Source organism: Sceloporus undulatus, chromosome 4, assembly GCF_019175285.1.
Source record: "Sceloporus undulatus isolate JIND9_A2432 ecotype Alabama chromosome 4, SceUnd_v1.1, whole genome shotgun sequence".
In the NCBI taxonomy this organism is placed as follows: domain Eukaryota; kingdom Metazoa; phylum Chordata; class Lepidosauria; order Squamata; family Phrynosomatidae; genus Sceloporus; species Sceloporus undulatus.
Window position 1 is genome coordinate 197526021 of NC_056525.1, and position 19644 is coordinate 197545664.

At 40.3% G+C, this 19644-nt stretch overlaps 1 protein-coding gene and 1 long non-coding RNA gene across 5 annotated transcripts in view; one reads left to right on the forward strand and one right to left on the reverse strand.

The window, feature by feature from the left end:
- ST18 (ST18 C2H2C-type zinc finger transcription factor) overlaps window positions 1-19644 on the reverse strand; it is a 193764-nt gene that overhangs the window by 163572 nt on the left and 10548 nt on the right. The gene's annotated exons all lie outside the window — the stretch shown is intronic.
- On the forward strand, window positions 11191-15881 carry LOC121929746. Its single transcript, XR_006103732.1, has 3 exons — window positions 11191-11307; window positions 13247-13356; window positions 15614-15881. It is a non-coding gene; the product is annotated as an uncharacterized LOC121929746 (long non-coding RNA).

Below are 19644 nucleotides of genomic sequence, written 5' to 3' on the forward strand. Positions count from 1 at the left end.
GCTGCCAAATTGCGCGGCTTCCCTGTGGAGGAAAAAGAATGTGAGGAAAGCACGTTATGTAAGTGCCGCACAGCAACGTGTGGACACCATGCTGCACTTTCGTAACAATGGCGGCCCCTGTGTACACAGGGCAGCACCATTGTTACGCTGCCCATGCATTCTAGGGTTAGGGACCGTGCAGTTGCTGCATGGTCCCTAACCCTAGAATCAGCGCTAGTATGCCGCTTTATGGCTGTATGTTCCGCACCTTCAATGCAATTGGGAACTAGGTTTAGAAAAATAATGATTATGTCCATTCCAGTGCTCCTTTTCACTGTTCATTTTAAGCCTATTTATATGTTTTCAAAGACGTTGCTATGTTAGTATCTACAGCCAAGTCTATCTACAATGACAGGAAAACCTGGCTTAACATCAGGGCTTCTGGATTAATGGGGAGATGAACTGTCTGCAAAATCAGCACCAACAATGGGCCAATACTGATTGCACTGTCTGGATGCTCTCCTAGAGACATCTCATCCTATTGAGTATTAGTCTGCTGTACTGATTATATTTTTATATTTTATATATTTGCCAAAAAGACAAATAAATGGATCCTAGTTCAGATCAAGCCAGATATCTCTCTGGAAGTCAAGATGACAAAACTTAGGCTGCCGTACCTTGGACACATCATGAGAAAGCACAACTCATTGGAAAGAACAATAATGCTAGGAAAAGTGGAGGGAAGTAGAAAGAGAGGAAGGCCGCATGCTAAATGGATGGTCTCTATTAAGGAGGTCATGGGTATGAATGTACAGCAACTAATCAGAGTAGTGGGGGACAGGGGGTCTTGGAGGTGTATCATCCACAGGGTCAACATGGGTCAAGATTGACTCGAGGGCAATTAATAACAAACTGATTGTATTATTGAACTAAAGTGTACTTCTACAATCAATTTGCACATCTGTAAAAGGAATGGTTATGCTAATATGTGCTTATTTAAAATTTACTCATCTACAAAAGGAATACGCTGGAGGAACCATGAGAACTGAAAACTGAAAGCGCTGTGGCAGGGGGTTGGAAGTTCTGGGCAGTAAGAGTTCAACAGATCACCCACCCGCCAACATTTCTCCTCCACCTCCTGCAGTCTACACACCCAGGGAATTTGCTGGAGTTTCTACTCTGATAAAGAACAAAAATTTGAAAGCTGTCTGTAGGCCAATAAAAGCTTGACTCCAAGAGCTTTTGAGACAGCTGTATTATTATCTAGAATAAGTTGTAGCACATTAACGATGCTTTTCTGGATCCATCCAAAGGCATTTTGCTCACATAGGCCTGTTACAGACAGCCAAAATAAAGCTGCTTCGAGTCACAGTGGAGGTATGGTGTTTCAATGATGCATGTGTCCTAAGAGTCCAGAAGTTGCACCAAAGGTGCACTCTTAGGACGCATGCATCACTGAAACACCATACCTCCACTGTGACTCGAAGCAGCTTTATTTTGGCTGTCTGCAACAGGCCATAGTAATCAATTAATTGTGTATAGGAAGATCACAAACCAGAAAGATACAATAGCAGTCATTCTTTTATGTTCCCTAGCAGTTGATATTCAGAAGCCAAATGTCTCGAATGATGGCAGTAACATACAGGCATTATAACTAGTAGTTCTTGATAGCTCCTTCTTCCATATATTGGCCCAATCCTCCTTTAAAGCTAAGTTGGCACTTTTCTCTACTTCCTGTGGCAGTGAATTGCACGATTTAACTACGTGTTGTGTGAAGTCCTTTTTATTCTGAACCCCCCGCCATTCACTTTCATCAGATGACCCTGGTTTTAATGCTATGAGAGGTGAATTCTCTCCATCCACTTTCACATTGCATGCATAATTTATATAGCTCTATCATATCCACCACCATTCACTGGTTTTCCCCCTCTGCTCTAAAGTGGCAGATGTTATAACCTTTCTTCATAGCAGAGTTGTTCCAATTCCTTGATCATTTGGATTCCCAGCTCTACAATATCCTTTTTGAGGTCTAGTGACTGCAGAAAGTATTCATAGTATGGGTGCAATATATATTTGTGGAAAGGCAGTAGTAGTTTTATTTCCATTTTCTTTTGTAAAGTTCCAAATATAGGCTTTGCCTTTTTCAGGAGAAATTTTCATTGAGCTCTGCAGCACAAACTTGTGATCCTGTTTCCTAGCCAGTCACTACTAAATAATACCTCTTCATCATATATATGAAGTTAGATGTTTTAGTTTAACTATGAAAAAACTTTACATTTGTTTACATGGAATTACTTTACATATGCTTTACATCCATCCTGAAATGTGATCCATTTTTTTTAACCAAACTGAAATAAATTTTGTGCCTTCAGTAAGCATAATCCCTTCTTCAATACTCATCCCTAACTTTAGTTCCCTGGTTAACAAGGCATACTAGTCTGAATACACACAGTTTCAGAGGTTGTGCAGTTTGGGGCCTGGTTAGTACTTGGATGTAATTCTACCAGAGAATGGCAATGATATCTATGTAGGGCTAAGGAAAAAAATCCTGACTGGAATCCTGCTGATTAGTCCCAGTTAGAGTAGACCCATTTAATCCATTGTTTAATTGTAAGATAACATTTAAACAACAAATTTAATGTGTCCAATCTGTCAGGACTAACAATAGGATTTAGGTCTTTGTATGAAACCCCAGAAAATTGCTTCCAGACAGAGATGACAAGACTGGGTGAGATTAACCAGTAGTTTCTAATCTTTCTCCCAGGAATATGCAACTAAATTACATTATAAATTTAACTTAAAGCAGAGATAACTTTAAGTAAGTCTTCTAGTTATTTTTAAAGAACAGTAAAATAAATAGGTATTTTTAAAGTTATAATAGCAGGCCTACATTTTATTAGTAGTCTGAAAATGGGTAGTGCTATTGAATTCATTGTTGAATGTGAATCAACATTTGCATAAATCTAACTGATAAAATGTAACCACTCTAGTTGGGACTATCAGTAGGATTCAGGTCTCTGATAGCAACTGACTACTTTTCTAGGGAGGGTCTTCAAACTGTAAGATGAACTAATTGATTTGAAATGCACTTTCCTAATCTGTTCCTATTTTTTAAAAATTACCTTGACCACTTTCTAGTCCTCTAGAGGATGATATTCTAAGGAAGACAATATAGATTTTCATATAGATTTTCAGCACTTTCACTTTTCACATTTGAAGGTTTTTTTAAGTCTCTGATAGATACTATCTGAACCTGATGGTTTATTTGTTTTCAGTTTATCAATAACATCTAGAATAGGGTGGAGAACCTGAGGCCCCCCAGATGTTGCTCACAGTATCCTGACCAAGATGGCTGAAGCAGTTGGGAGCTGGACACCAATAATATCTGGAGAATTGAAGATTCTCTGCATTGCTACAGTACATTATTTTTCACCAGCACTGTTTGATTTAGATTATACATACATCCATACGTATGAAAATGAAAACCAATCAGTGCTCCAGCAGTAAAACTATTGCAAGGAAAATCAAAATAGTAATACTTGCATTAGATTATTTTGGGTATATTTATTTATATATTTTACTTAGTACATATCTAGAACATGTTTCAGCCAAAGTAGTTAACATGAAAACTAGATAGATAACAAACATTAGTGTATTTCTGTAAATGGTGTTGAAAACAGGGTCATACCCTGTTATAAAAATTGTTGCACAAGTGGTTGTACAATGGTCTCTTGGCTTATGCAGGGGATCCGTTCCAGACCCTACCCCCCACCCCCGCATAAGCCAAAAACGTGTAAGCTTGAGACCCATTCGATTGAATGTGGCTCATGCTCGCAGTGTGGGAGAGTGCGTGCGCCACAGGTGCACATGCCATTTATTCTCCCGCCGCGTGGCTTCCGCGTAAGCAGGAAGACACATATGGGGCACCTGCGTATAGCATGGGTGCACTGTACTTTCTTAGGGGTTTTATCCATGTAGTCACTAGTGCAACTTATCATTCCTTTTTTAAAATTATTTTATTGGTTTTAAAACAAATATAAAAAAGACATTTATCAATCATTCCAGATAACACATATCACATAAAATACACAACAATATTACAACAAAGACTACAGTGACAAAAAACAACAACTTATTATTCCTCAAAACTAGTCCTCTCTCTGTCTTGTTTTTGATTCGGTGGGTGGGAAGTTATCCAACCATTGTACCATGGCTCAAATCCATGATATCTATGAATGATTGTGGGAGCCAGTGTAACTTTGCTGGTTTATATTTATACTACATTAAAAGTGCTTGGGATCTTGGCCTTATGAAAGCACCATAAATAGTCACGCTTACATTTAAAAAAAAAACCAGAAAGCTCAAAGAGCAGGAGAAAACCTACTAACATGACATTATCAACTACTAGTGGATAAAAAAAGGTTGCTATTAACACAAATATCTATTATACCTTTCTGTATCATTTCAGCTATAAGCAGCTGTTTACTAGTGTTGCCAGTTCAGGATTGTTCTAAACCCTGAAGTTTTTGGACCAAAATCTGAGACCTAGGAACAGCCATTGAGGGATGCATAAAGTGATAAGCACAGTTGTTGACAGCTTGTACAGGCGCAGTGGTTAAATGCCTGTACTGCAGCCATTCACTCAAAACCACAAGGTTGCGAGTTCAAGACCAGCAAAAGGGCCCAAGCTCGACTCAGGCTTGCATCCTTCCGAGGTCGCTAAAATGAGTACCCAGACTGTTGGGGGCAAATTAGCTTACTTGCTAATTAGCTTACTTGCTGTTCACTGCTATGATCTTTGGAATAGCGGTATATAAATAAAACAAATTATTATTATTATTTTCTGTTTGAAAATTAAGAGAGAACTCTTAGCTAAACAGGTGTTCCAGAGCAAGGTGACATGAAGGGATTATTAGGGAATTTGGTAGATGGGATAAGGAACATTTCATCTGGCCTACTTCCTTCTAGGCAGAAGATAGACAACCAGTATAGTATAGTAGTTTGAGCATTGTACTATGATTCTGGAGACCGGGGTTTGAATCCAGTTCAGCCACACAAACTCACTGGGTGTCCTTGGGCAAGTTACATTCCCTCAAGCTGAGGGGAAGGCAAAGGCAAACTTCTAGGCAGAAAGTGGATGCAGAGCAGGATGAGGAATGAGCCCTGGCATCACAATGACTAGAAGGGAAAGAAGATGACTCACTAAATACATGGACACCTTCTCACCCCTGAAGATTCTTTGTAAATTGAAGCAACAGATAACTTAAGCCTTGCAAATTATAGTAAGCTGTTGTTCTACTAACTGAGCTAGAGATTTCATACAGCCCCTTCATCTTGCCTGGAGCTGAGCCTACCAGAAGTGGGGATTTTGCATCTTCATCACCTGACAGGAGATTACCCATGAAAACTAGAGACACAAGGCCAGGTCCTGAGAACTGGCAACTCTACTTTAGAACAAATAGTGGCTTCTACCTTTTAGCAGCTTCCAGCTGGGGACCGTGCCACCAAGGCAGCTGCATTTTGAACCTGATAGTATTTCTGGAACATCTTCAACGGCAGCACCAATTGTAGTGAATTACAGTAGTAGGCTAATCTGGTATCACCAAAACATGAGGTGCATTAGTCAAATCTTTGTGTCCCAGTTGTAGACTCAGATGCTTAACCAAACAAAGCATTTGTGGGTTTTCTTGTTTGTTTGTTTTAAATTTCATGCTACAGCCACTACCTGGACATCCTGAAGAAAATCTCAAAGCACTCAAATACTCTAAACTTGATCCTTAAGATGAAATATGACCTCAGTGAGAGCAGTTACCTCCCTACCCCACCCTCTGTTTGCTGCTTGATCATCTCTTCTCATACTCATAATCTCCATTCTGTTTAAACTGAACACAACTCTGTTCATCCTTATCTAAAACACTGCAGACTGAAGACATTCATTCAAGTAGCCTGTGCCACACCTATTTCCAGAAGAAAATTTGGACATAAGGAAGAAGAAATACAAATAATATTCACACAATTCACAAATTCATTCATCTTCATTGAGAAATTATGTCTTAGCCTCTTGTCCAGACAAAAAAGTTTCCCCCCCAAATCAATAAGTTTCTGCATATGAAAAGAATCATACAAATGTGCACAGAAACTATTGTAATGTTGCCCTACAGAGAAAAGACTTTTGAAATCTTGGGTTTGTCATGCAAGAATAAAATACGTGAAGATTTCTAGGTTGTCAGGCTAGTCATAGTCCTGAAGTTCCATTTGTTAAGTTACTTTACTCGGTGAGTTTGTATACATGCCAAAAAGCATAGGACAAAATACTGAACAGTGGGAAGCCCTATATGATAACTCACTTAGGAATGAATAACAGCCTCCCAATATCATAATCAAGAATTTAGCCCAAGTGGGCACATGCATGGGCCTTCAAAAGATGTTAGATTACAGTTCTAATCAATGCTAACCAGCATAGTTTACAATGAGAGATTATGGAAATTGTAATGCAACACCTAAAGCTAATGAAAGGCATTCCATGACTTTGATCTAGAGCAATGGTTTCCAAGCTTTTGTCCTCCTGATGTTTTGGACTTCAGCTCCCAGAATTCCTGATTGTTGGTCAACTGGCTAAGATTTCTGGGAGTTAAACTTCAAAGCACCTGGAGGACAAAAGTTTAGGAATCAATGATCTAGATAGGCAGTAGACTTTAATCTACAACAGCTCGTGCTTTCCACTTCTTTATTTCAGTTAGTCCCAAAAGTGCTAAAAGATCTCTGTACAAATTGATCTAGGTAGTAGTGCTGAGTGACTGTTTTGCCTCTCAGTGGATACAAAATGATAGGCTCTAGAACCTACAATCTAACTAGGAACAGAATATTGCAAGTGGTATCCCATCCTACACCACACAAGTTATCAAGAGTGATCTAAATTAATATCATGGTCAGTGGGATACATCCAGAAGAATTAACAATATCAAACCTCTCCTTGCATTCTGCCCTTGCCTGGTAAAAGATACCAAGCAGGCTAACAAAAGCATTGTGTTTTCCCAAATCAGATTAGAAACCTCACTGATAAGGAAACAAACTGTTGGTTTTATGTGTAGTACCTCAGTTTCTAAATCCTCAACTTGACCTCAGCCAAGTTGGCATGGACTCAGAAGAGAAATAATTTCCTAGGCCACCCATTAGCCATGTAGTTGACTTCCACACCTCTTACAGGGCAAGAGAAATAGATCCCTCTCAGTGAATGAGACAGTAGCCAACCCTGAAAGAGCATGGCCCTTTCCAGGCATCTTGCTCTTAAACCAGGGGTAGGCAACTGTTTTGAGCCGGGGGCCGGATTGCTGTCCCTCAGACAACTGGGGGGCCGAAGCCAAAATATGAATAATTAAATAATTTTTTAAATTTAAATAAATAAATAAACTGGGACAAATGTAGGACAACATTTTCAAATGGTGGACACTTTTTTTAAAAAAGTGGAGGACACACAAAAAATTTGCTGATTTTTTTAAAAATGTTAATATAAATGCATGTTTCTGAGGCGTCTATAGACAATTGCCTCCCTTGCCCCTGCGCGCGAGAGGCCAAAGGCCCCGGTGGCAATCGGCGGCAGGACCGGGCTGGGGCCGGTCCCAAGGCCTCGCCGGGCCGCATCCGGCCCGCGGGCCTCAGGTTGCCTACCCCTGTCTTAAACAGTTATAGATAATTACATCATTGAGTTTCATGTGGGCTTCAGATGATGACAGCATTTTTTCACACATGTCAGAAAAAGTGTAGTGGACTGCTATTGGATGTTCAATCAGTATTTTAACACTGATGAACTGGAGGTGAGACTTGAGAAATAAAACTGTAGAACCACAACCAATGGTAAACCACCAATGGTGGTACAATACATATATATTTAATATGTTAGTTCCTGGTTGCCCTTGTAGTTAACTATAGTCCTGTGCTTTGTTAGAGAGCAATCAAGCCCAGATTGAACAGAAATATCTTGAACAAGATAGTACATTCCAGTAGTCAAGAATGGATAGCAGCAACATACATGACACAGCTCTGATTTTGTTGTTGCTATAAATACTGGCTAATATGCTTTTCTACTAGTCAATTCTTGCTTATGGATTACAGGATCAATAATAATAATTACATAATTGTCCTGTCTCTTTCATTGAGTTTCATTGAGTTTCATGTGGGCTTCAGATGATGTCATCCTCCTTTCATAACCCCCCTTTGTTTTTGACCATTTATCCCCCACCCCATCATGGAATATCCATATGTCATAGCTGCATAGTGCTTTTTGATTTTTAACAGGAGAAACCCTTGATCTGAAAAACACGATCTCAAAACACATTAAAGTCTGTGTGACTAATGAATGCTGAACTGATACAGAACTTGGCCCTTGAGAGTTTGGCCTAACACCCTGATATAAAAGTTGCACCCAAATCAAAATGGATGTGATCAACTTTGGCCTTTTCCATACTGGGCAAATATGTAAGGAGTTTGTGGTGTTTATTGCTATAAGTCTAATAAAATATACTGCCAAAAATGTTTTTATTTTCCTGGATTATTTTATGGCCATTCCCAGCACATTCAAACTATTTCGGGGGGGGGGGGGGATTCTCTCTGTAACATTGCTCTAAGATCTGCAGTGGAGGGCTTTCTCTCAGCCCCACCAACATCACAGGGACGTCTGGTGAGAACACAAGAGAGAGCCTTCTCAGTGGCTGCTCCCAAGTTATAGAACTCCCTTTCTCAGGAGCTCCAATTCACCCTCTCCTGCTGTCTTTCCACCAGCAGGTAAAGACCTTATTTTTTAAAGGAAGTGTTTGGTTTTCAGTGTATGCAGCAGATAAAGCTTTTAACAGAGGGTAAAGTGTTTTTATGTTGTTATGTTTTAAAGTATTTTTATGCTGTTTTAAACTTGTTCTTATTACTGTTAACTGTTTTAACTTGTGTTTTTTAAATAAAAAATAGTTTGTCTTTTAACTTTTGTATTAAGTTTTTTTAATTGTATTGTGCTTTTAAAATGTTGTACACTACCTTGGAACCCATGTTCCATGAAGAAAAGACAAGATATACAGTAAACAAATAAATATATAAGTAAGTAAATATTTTGTTCCCATCTTTGAACTGGTTTCATTTTGAGTCTGAGACATATTGGAACAAAAGAGTATCTTCTTCCTTCCCCTTTTTTTAAAGTCTTAAAGTAATAGTGCTGTAGTATTGTGGTGTAGTATAGTATCTTAAAATTAAAGTATTACAGAGAAGTGGCACTTTTGCTCTATCATTATAAATGAAATATAAAGACTAAATCAGGGGTAGGCAACCTTTTTGAGCTGGGGGCCGGGTTGCTGTCCCTGAGACAACTGGGGGGCCGAAAGGGGGGAGCTTCCACCCTCGGCCCGGGGTGGGGCCGCTGTGCCGGGGTGGGAGCTTCACCCTCTGGGTGGTTGGGGCCGCATGCCGGGGTGGAGCTTCCACCCTCTGGGGGCGGTGCCGCATGCCGGGGGCGGAGCTTCCACCCTCTGGGGCGGGGCTTTCTGTGCCCCTTCCCAACCTCCAGCTGTCTTAAGCAGTCTATAAGGGGGATTGATTGAGAGGGGGTGACAGCGCGCCGCCTGGCTCCTCCTGCCCTTGCCGTGTGCCCCCAGCTGCCTCTCAGATAAGCATAAGGGCCCGTGAGGGGCAGGACAAGCAGCTGCGCGGCCCCAGCTCCTGTCCTCGGGGCTTTGCCAGGCCTGAGGTGTCCTCCGAACGACACCTCAGGGCTGCCAAAGCCCCGCGGGGAGGAGGAGGTGTGTGGGCCTCCCTCTCTCCTCCTTGGCCCTTGCTCCCTTCCTTCGGCCGAAAGGCTCTCCAAGGGGCCCTTTCGGCCAAAGGGGAAGGCCGAAACCACTCTCACTGTTAAAGCACACCTTTTAGCATTGAAAGCACTGAAAATACACAGAATGCACTTTGGAAAGTCACACTGTCTCACCTTCAGAAAGAGTGCATGTCCCACAAACTGACATATCACATCACTACCACTCTTTGTAAAAGCACACCTTTTAGCATTGAAAGCACTGAAAATACCAGAATGCACTTGGAAAGTCACACTGTCTCACCTTCAGAAGAGTGCATGTCCCCACAAACTGACATATCATCATCACTACCACTCTCATTGTAAAAGCACACCTTTTAGCACTGAACGCACTGAAAATACACAGAAATGCACTTTGGGAAAGTCACACTGTCTCACCTTCAGAAAGACTGCTGTCTTCATTACTTTCCCTCCCTCCTCCTCCCTCCTCCCTCCCTCCCCCTCCCTCCTCCTCCTGCTCCTTCCTTCCTTCCTTCCTTCCTCTTCCTTCTCTTCTTCCCCTCATTCTTCATCCTCCCTCCCTCCCTCTCTTTGCTCCTCCTTCCTCTTCTTCCTCCTCTTCTTCCTCCTTCTCTCCCTCCCTCCTCCTCTCCTCCTCCATTCCTCCTCTTTCTTCCCCCAGCGTTTCCCCCCGCCCCTGGAGGCCAGAGGCCATCCCAGGGCGGGGAAGCAGAGCACTCCGGTGGCCCCAGGGCTTCCCCTGCCCCCTGGGAGCCGAAGGACGTCCAGGGGGCAGGGAACAGAGCGCTCCATTGGCCCCCAGGGCTTCCCCTGCCCCTGGGAGGCCAAAGGACGTCCCAGGGGGCGGGGAAACAGAGCGCTCCGGCGGCGGCAATCGGCGGCAGGGTCGGCCAGGGGCCGGTCCTACAGTGCTCGCGGGCCGCATCCAGCCTGCGGGCCGTAGGTTGCCGACCCCTGGACTAAATTCAGAGGAGAAAATTTGCACTTGAAACTACAGGATCATCTCAGCAACTCATTCCTCATCCCTATTAAAAACAACAACAAAAAATTGTTGGAAAAGATGTAGTGTGAATCCAAGAAATCACTACAAACAGCCTCTCAAAAGAATGGAATGAGTGGCAAAACTTAAGTATGAATATTGCAGGAACTCCTGCTTCTTTAGATTCATCTGGAAGAACCCTTTATTTACAAATTTGGTTTTGCTAGTCTTCTGAACAAAATAATTTGAAGTAATAGACCTAGTAAAAGTAAGTAGGCAGGACAAGAGAAGGTACTTTTGTCTTGCACATCCCATCTTACTTCTTCAAAGATGACCTTTGCCAACAACCAAACTATCTGTGGCCCAATCCTTTCTAGTGGCCTAACTAGCTATGGACTAGCAACAATATATAATAATCAAAATTGCTTCTGAATGTAAAGTATCTTTCCCTCACCATTGACATCTGTTTCTGCAGGATTTTCTTCCAAGGGAGATGGAAAACCCAAACTGGGGAATGTGCAAGATCTAAACTCCAGCTCATTAGGTATTTAAATTCTCTGCCAGAGAGCCTGAGTGCTTCCCAAATACAAAACCCAGGATTTCATAGATTCCATAGATACTGCTATACTATTCAGGAAAAGGAAAGACTGGTAGAGGTTGATTACTGAGAATTTTCCTACTGATGGGGCTCTCACAGAAAATCCAAGCAGGAGTGGAATATCAGCAGTAGTACAGGACTATCACTACAATAATTTTTAAAAAAACAAAAACAAAAACAAAACTTGGAATTGTGTTTTAACTATTCTCAGAATACTTTCAAAGGATATAAATAAAACTATAAATTGCAAGATTCCACAGGATGGAGCACAGTAAGTGGTAGCAATGTGCCAGAATTGTACCAAAAGCATCTGAGGAAGTAGACTGATGTTTTCAAAAGCTCATGCTGCCAACTTCTTTCTTTCAGTTAGTCTCAAAGGTGCTATATGATCTCTTTACATCATAGAGAATTGTGCAGTATAAAAGAGACCAGAGAAATCTCACGAAGATAAAAAGCAATAACAAGATTAATTATAAAGCCACAGTACCATGACAATATAGCTGTAAGCAAGATTTCCACAACTCTTCTTTAGGCAGGATGTTAAGCAAATCAAACCAAAGTGAATGAGGAAAGTGTGGGGGAAAGTTGGAAAAGATGGGAAAGAAGTAACACCTGAGCACAGGAGCTTTACTAGATTGACTGAAAGACCTATCTAGTCTAACGTCTTGCCTCCCACAGTTACTGAGCCAATGCCTGTGGGGATCCCACACAGCCCATCCATGTTTTAGGATGGAATTAAAATTATGCACAGTTAATTGATTGCACTGTGTTCTGTTGGGATAAATAAATGGTGGTCCTTCCAAGTTTTGGAAATAAAGAAAAAACAACAGCATTTATTTTGATTTCTTTTCAAAGGTAGAACTTACAAGGCTCTTTTGAGAAAGAGAGCACAAGTAAATAGAAATATGGTGAATGAAAGTAGCTTTGGTAAGCAACACTGGACATCTAAATTTAGAGAGTGCACTAGGCAGAGAGTCAGAAGTCAAACCGGGAAGACTTGCTTTATGTCTAATCTCTAAATGATACATCCCAAGGAATCAGAAAGGCACTAAAGAAATACTCAGCAACTGACACCCATAGAGGAGAAAGGAAACATTTTCCAGGGAAAAAAAATCTAGAATCACAAAATGAGAATGTAATAGAAAACAATAAAAAAAGGATTGCAATAATTACATGACATCAGTATAGTGGATCATTTAAAAAGCATTTGCAAGTTATCTCAGTTTTATGTTCACTTTACATATTCTTGGTCTATTGATTTTGATATAAGACACAAGATTTCATGTTATTCAGTGCTCGCTTTGATATAGTCCTTACGTTTTCTTCACCTATATCCTCTTTTCAGTCCAAGTATATAAACTGGATGAATGAACAGGGAGAAAATGGTGCTCTTTTTGACATCCTCTTCCTTTGCCTTTGTATTTAATAAGTAATGGTCAAACTGCACCCTTTCTGTATCTTCCACAAAATTCCACAACTTCTCGGAGTCAAATGCATGCTTCACATAAACATCATTTGGGAAAATTCTAGTTAATCTTCTATGTGTAATATTTAAAATATCTACTTTTTTACTATCATTAGCTGATAAGGGAAAGTTGAGAGGGGATTTTTTCAGAATGACATAGATAATGTTGATCTAAAGGGACAGTTGATGGTCCTGTATTGTTGGTTTTTAAAAAATGCAACCAGCCTTAACATTGCAGGTGCAAACTGGCCATACATAAAAATAGAATAAGCAGGATCATTGCAATTTGGCTTAATCTTTGAGAGATGGGCAGTTGCACCTGCACATTCAAGAACTATAATTTCCTCCAACAGTAATACTTCCCTTCTGCCATTTCAGTAGGGGGTCAATTACTTGTATTCTTCTCTGTTTTCTCCCTAGGCTGAGATAAAATGTAGTGAATGTTCTATGATCCTGTGCAAGAAAAGATGGAGAAATCTATCTATCAAAGGTTTACTCTAACCAATTTCTGGTCAGGAAGATGTAACTAGGTATAGAATTTTCTTGAATGTTTTCATTCTTTCACACATGTCAGGGAAAGTGTAGTGGATTGCTATTGGATGTTCAATCAATAATTTAACACTGAAGAACTGGAGGTTAAACTTGAGATATAAAACTGTAGGACCACAACCAATGGTACACCATTAAATACATACATATTTAATACATTGGTTCCTGGTTGCCCTTGTAGTCAACTATAGGTCTTGTGCTTTGTTAGAGAGCAAGCAGGCCTAAGTTGAACAAAAATAACTTGAACAAGGACTACTTTCCAGTATCAAGAATGAATTACCAGCAACATACATGACACAGGATTCTTTAAATGAAAACCAATTCTGATTTTGTTGTTGCTACAAATACTGGCTTATATGCTTTTCTCCTAGTCAATCCTTGCTTATGGATTACAGGATCAATAACAACAGCAACACCAGAGCTGGTTCTAATACTATTAATCGTTACACATCTTGGAAAATAGTATGGAGGTTAAGTTAGGCATTTGAAATAGACCACAGATATAGTAATTGAACTTTTAACTACAAGCAAATGTCAGGGTCAAACTACTAATTCCTTTCAGTTCACAGCTGCCACTGAATACTACAGACACACATTGTATTCTTGTGTTGCAATTGGCTAAATCCTATTGATTATCCTTACTTGAATATAGCCATTGAATCAATAGGAACCTGATATGCTAAAATGTATTTACTTTCCAATCCAGCCATTATATACACATTCCAAAAACCAACCAGAGGCAGAGAAACACAGGCCACTATCAAATTACAAGTATGTGATTGCAAGTAATTTCCTTACATCTCTTAAAAATACTACACAAAGAAAATAATTGGTTGTACTCATGGGGAACTTGAAAAAGCATAACTTAGGGCCGTTTTGTATGTACTCTGTATGTACTAGGGTTGCCTGGGGGGCATCTCTTTTAGACGCCTGCAACCCTAGTACGTACGGAGTACGTACAAAATGGCAGCGCCCTGTCCACACGGGTGCCGCTATTTTGATGTAATGGCCGCATCGCATCCAAATGGTGTGGTGCAGCCGTTACGTCTTGGTGCCGCAGTAGGGCGCCTGTGGCACCTTTTCAGCGGCTCCGGAAGGAGCTCCAAAATGGAGCTCCTTCCTTTGTTTGTGTCGCTGCCGCAGCCTCTACACGGCTGCACCAGCGACACAAAAAAGAAAGGGGCCAAGCGGCCCCTTTCTCTTTTTCCCCGGCACTGTCAGGATGTCCTTGGGCCATGAAGCAGACTGGGGCCTCTGGGGCTGCCGCTGTGGCAGCTGAGGCCCCGATCCGTCGGGGAAAGGGGCAGGTGGAGGCCACCCCAAAGGGGCGGTCTGTACGCCACCTTAGCTAATCAGAAGTAAGCCTGGGCATTCTTGTTAGGCAACTATGGTTGGGAAAAGTTTTCCATTAGTTCTAAAACCATATTTTACATGATTTTCTCTATTAAGAAACTTCCATGCGGCTTATATCAGAAGCTAACAGAGGGGCTTGACTGATGGGCAGCTAGGCTCCACCCATCTTTGCCCCAAGTCGATGCTGCAGCAGCTGCACACTGTAAGACCGACTCACTGCCAAAAAGAAGTTGCCTAGAGTGGCTTCTTTTTTACAGCACCACAACCCTACAACTCTCAAACCCTAATTCTGGCCCAAGGACGGCGCTTTCCACCCATCTGTACTGGGCCAGAGTGAGGTATAAATAATAAATCATTTTTAAACAGTCTAAACAAATTTAAAACAACCCAACAGTCATTAAACATACAATATGATAAACTGAAAACCCAAGATGTGATGTCACTAGGCTTCAAATCCTCAGGCAAACAACTAGATTTTAACTTGGAATCTGAGGCTAACTGGGCCTCCAAGGGGAAGGAGCTTTAATTGAGCTCAATTATATATGTGTAAGGATCAATAGCATGAATACAAACTCTGATATTGGTATTGCTATTGTTATTGATTCTTTAATCAGTAATTATTGCCTAGTGGAAAAGCACACAGGATTTGTAGCACTAGTGTCATGATCCTTGTGCACCAGTATTACACATATCTGTTAAGTAACCTGCTTAAATAGCAACATTGTGAAATAGCTGAAAGTAAAGAGATGGGATAGGATTCCTGGATTATAAACTAATGTAGGTAGGGACAGCTGATGAAGTAGACTCAGCATCTGAAGTAGATTCACCATCTGATGAAGCATTCTCAGACTATGAAAGCTTATGCTACAAACTTCTTTCTTTCAGGGCTCATCCAGACTGATGCAAAATAAACCAACCTGGAAAGCTGGTAAAAAAGTCTCTTATGCCAGGAGCTGACATAAAATATTTTGGGATAAACAAAACATGTATAGATCTCTGCAATAAAATAAGAAAAAAACAGGAACAAAATCTGGGGCTTTCTGATCTTTTAATTAGTCTGGATGCACCCTCAGTCTCAAAGGTAATGCAGTATCCTTTTGCCTACTGATCCAGACTAACATATTTATGCATTTATAAGGACAGTGTAACTGGTCCTCAGTTTTGGGTATTTTTTGGCTGGTCTGCCTGTTATGCTGTATAAATCCATATGCTTGGATTACAGAGTCACCAAACTTTGTGCATTGTCTAATGGGACTCTAGTAAGGGTTTAGGGGCTAGTTCATCAAGTACATCTAGGTAAATGCCAAAGAAACCAGATTCCTGTCCTTTTTGCTCAAGTATGTGCATTCATGAATTTTGACCAAATTTAGTGTTTAGGTTGAGGTCTCATCTGTACGGTAGAAATAATGCAGTTTGACACTGCTTTAAGTGCCATGGTTCAATGCTATGTAATTCTGGGGCTTGTAATTTTGTGAGATATTTAGCCTTCTCTATCAGAGAGCTCTACTGTCATAACAAACTACAAATTCCAGAATTCCACAGCATTGGGCCATGGGAGTTAAAACAGTGTCAAATGGCATTATTTCAGCAAAATAGATAAGATCTAAGTCTGACATCCTGAAATTTTTGTTGTAGTTGTGAGTCAGTGCAAGTAAAAATGAAAAAGCTGGCTCAATCTTTCCCTTGGAATACTTTGGAATGGTTTCCATTTCAGGAAGCAACAGGTTTCCACCTGTAAAATGAAGACCAGCTTTTTTAAAAAAAGACACTTTAGACTGGCAGACAGTATTTGTGAATTAAGGACAGTAAGACACACCTCATGAGAAATGAGAGGAAGAAAGAGCAAAACTACAGGGAGAAGAAAGTTCAGCTGTGAGAATGAAAAATAAGAGGAGGACCATATCAAATATCAATGTGAGTCATCTCTCCAATATACAAGAACTCCTTTCTCTTCAAGACAAAATTTATAAGTAAAAGAAAAGTTTACTTTTAAAAGACTTGCAGCTTTCAAATTTACCTTTCCTTACATGCTGGTAATGAAAAACCATGAAACAATGTAACCTATAGGCAGAATAAAAAAAAGTTTTAGGCACTTTCCAGCATCCAGCACTTCATCATGTTTTTAATATATTTCTTCTGCAGTCTTCCAGTTCTTCGATGGGCAGTACATTGTAAAGAATCCCATAGGATTTTATTGATTGATTTACAGAATGTAGTATCATCCACCTTCAGTCCCAATGGATCTCCAAGGCAGGTTTTAAAAGCTGAGTTAAAAACAGCAAGATATAAAAGAATCCATAGCAATAAAAAGTTAGAACAACACCATTATAGCTTTACAGAACCACAAACAAAACCATGATCTAGAAGCAGAAAGTACTGAAACCTGAAAACTTTATGAAATATATAGTATGTGCATGAAATACTGTACTTCTGAAATGTAATATATAACAATAAGAGAAACAGCCAAAATATTAGTTTCTTGTTTACATAGTACTGAATGCAGAAATTTTTTTTTTGGGGGGGGGGGGGAATAATTATTCCAGAAAATATCTTCTAAATTTGAATTAATTGTAATACAGTGGGCCCTTCTCTTATGTGGAAGATCTATTCTGGACCCCTCCTTCCACACGTAAAGGGAAAAACAGGTATGCTCGAACTGCATTGAAAACAGTGGTGTGTGTGCATGGCATGCATGTCACGGGCACGTGCCCCATTGTTTTTCCTGTGGTGCAGCTTCAGTGTAAGCTGCATATGGCGCGGGCACACTGTACTGGATACAAGACTCAAGGAGAATTCATTCATAACACTTGACACTGAAGATACCAATGAAGTCAACTTCTCCATGGCAAATGATCTCTACGTTCTTATGCATGAAGAGACATGAACATTGCATGAACTCTCCACATGCCTTTCTCCACTCCTTCTGTGGATGCTACCCTTCCACAGTGGATGAGAGTGCAGAATGAGGCACAGAAAATCAAAATCATGTAATCACAGGAAAGACAGAATTTGGTGCATGCATGTTGGGAAAATACATCTTTAAAATAAATTTGTGCTACTGTTTGTTTTGTGCTGAAGATAATAACACAGTTGTTTCCAGTTGTCACTTAGTTACAAGCTATGCTGTTCAACCAAGTTACAGCATTGCTTGATTTTAAAGGTTTTTTTCCCCATGATGCCCCTTCCCTCTTTACACTAAGGACACACTCGGGGGATAAAATTAGGTATCGAAAACCTGCCAGCGCATTCCTTATATCAGTGAAAATATCCTGAGATGTGATGGAGAAGAAAATATTCTTCTAAAACTGCCACAGCCTGCCCTTACAGGGGGAAAAATAGGATAACATGGTCAAAAATAGGATAATAGTGACATTTGATATGATGATTGCTGATTTAGAAATGAGTAGCTTAGTCAATTTTGTTTATAATGAGATATTTCCAATTTTACATCATCAAGTCTTTTCCCCTTTGCTAATTTATAAGTAAGCCTGAGCAATACTCCCAGGAAAATGTTAATTTATCATACAGTTCATGCTAGCTTTCAGAGAAAAGAATGGGAGCTAAAACAAGATATCAACTTTTTTTTAAGACTGAAAAGAAGGGACACAAACATGGCAGTGAAAAGAATCAGACCTGACTGGGCCAAGAATCCTATCCAGGGCCAGCTCAATCCCTGGGTAGAGTGAGAAAAGCAAATGGGAAGCAAAATTAGTAGGTATTTAACTTGCTATATGTAGGGGGTGGGATTTACTCTCATATCTTAGGAGAGATGCTTGTGGTATTTCCTGTCATATATATTAAAATAGCTTATCTTATTTTGGACTGGATATAATTCCTATTCCAGATGTAGAAGTTTCCATCTATATCTTGGCACTCTGGTTCTGGCTGACACTTTGTATAAAGAGTGTTATATATGGGAAGTAGCAATATTCTTTATACATAGACACCCACAAACAGAAAATTTGAATTGTTAAAATACAGCCCCTATAGCATACACCTAGGGTAAGGTTAATTTTGTTGCTGTTGTTGTGTGCCTTCAAGTCACTTCTGAAACCACTGTCAGCAGGCAACCCTGTCATGAGTTTTCTTTGGCAAGATCTGTTCAGAGGGGCTTTTCCTTAGCCTTCCTTTAAGGCTGAGAGAGAGTGACTTACTCAAGGTTACCCAGTGGGTTTCCACAGCTAATCAGGGATTCAAATTCTGGTCTCCAGAATCATAGTCCAATGCTCAAACCACTACACCACTCTGGCCTATTTTATTTTATTTTCTTCCCTCTAATGAAGTCTAGATAGGATATGAGTCTCTTCCTGCTCATATATTACACATTGGGCATGATGTGTGAGAAAGTGTGCCCAAGATCACCCAGTGAGTTGGGGCTTGAACCTGCATCTCCTAAATCCCAGCCCAACACTCTAACCACTGTATTACTATAAACCTTTTATTCTCAAATAGAACTGGGCAGAAGCATAAGCATGGGTGGGTGGTGCAGAGAATTGGTTCTTCATGTGGCCATTTGCCAGAATGTTCACAATGATGCATTTTACACAATCAAAGCTAAGGACACCATACTGTTTTGTGGATGATCATTTGGTGTCCAATCATTTTATGTACTATGCCCCTGTTAAACAAGTCCATCCACACAGATTCAGGCTTTTAATACTATTTGCTTAGTATTTCCTTGATTTCTAAAATGATTGTGATTTCTATTGGAAAAACAAGCAGTTCAAATTGCTCTGCGTAAAGGGGGAGGCATAGTTTCCTGAGTTTCAACAGATGTCATATTTAATTAGTTGTGAAATAAACCAGAGCTACAATCAGCCAGTTTCTCTAGTTTTAACCATGCTTTGAAATATGTACAGTTGCCCCCTATTTTCCCTTTAAGGAGTGTGGTGTAAGAATTAAACTTTCCCCAAAGG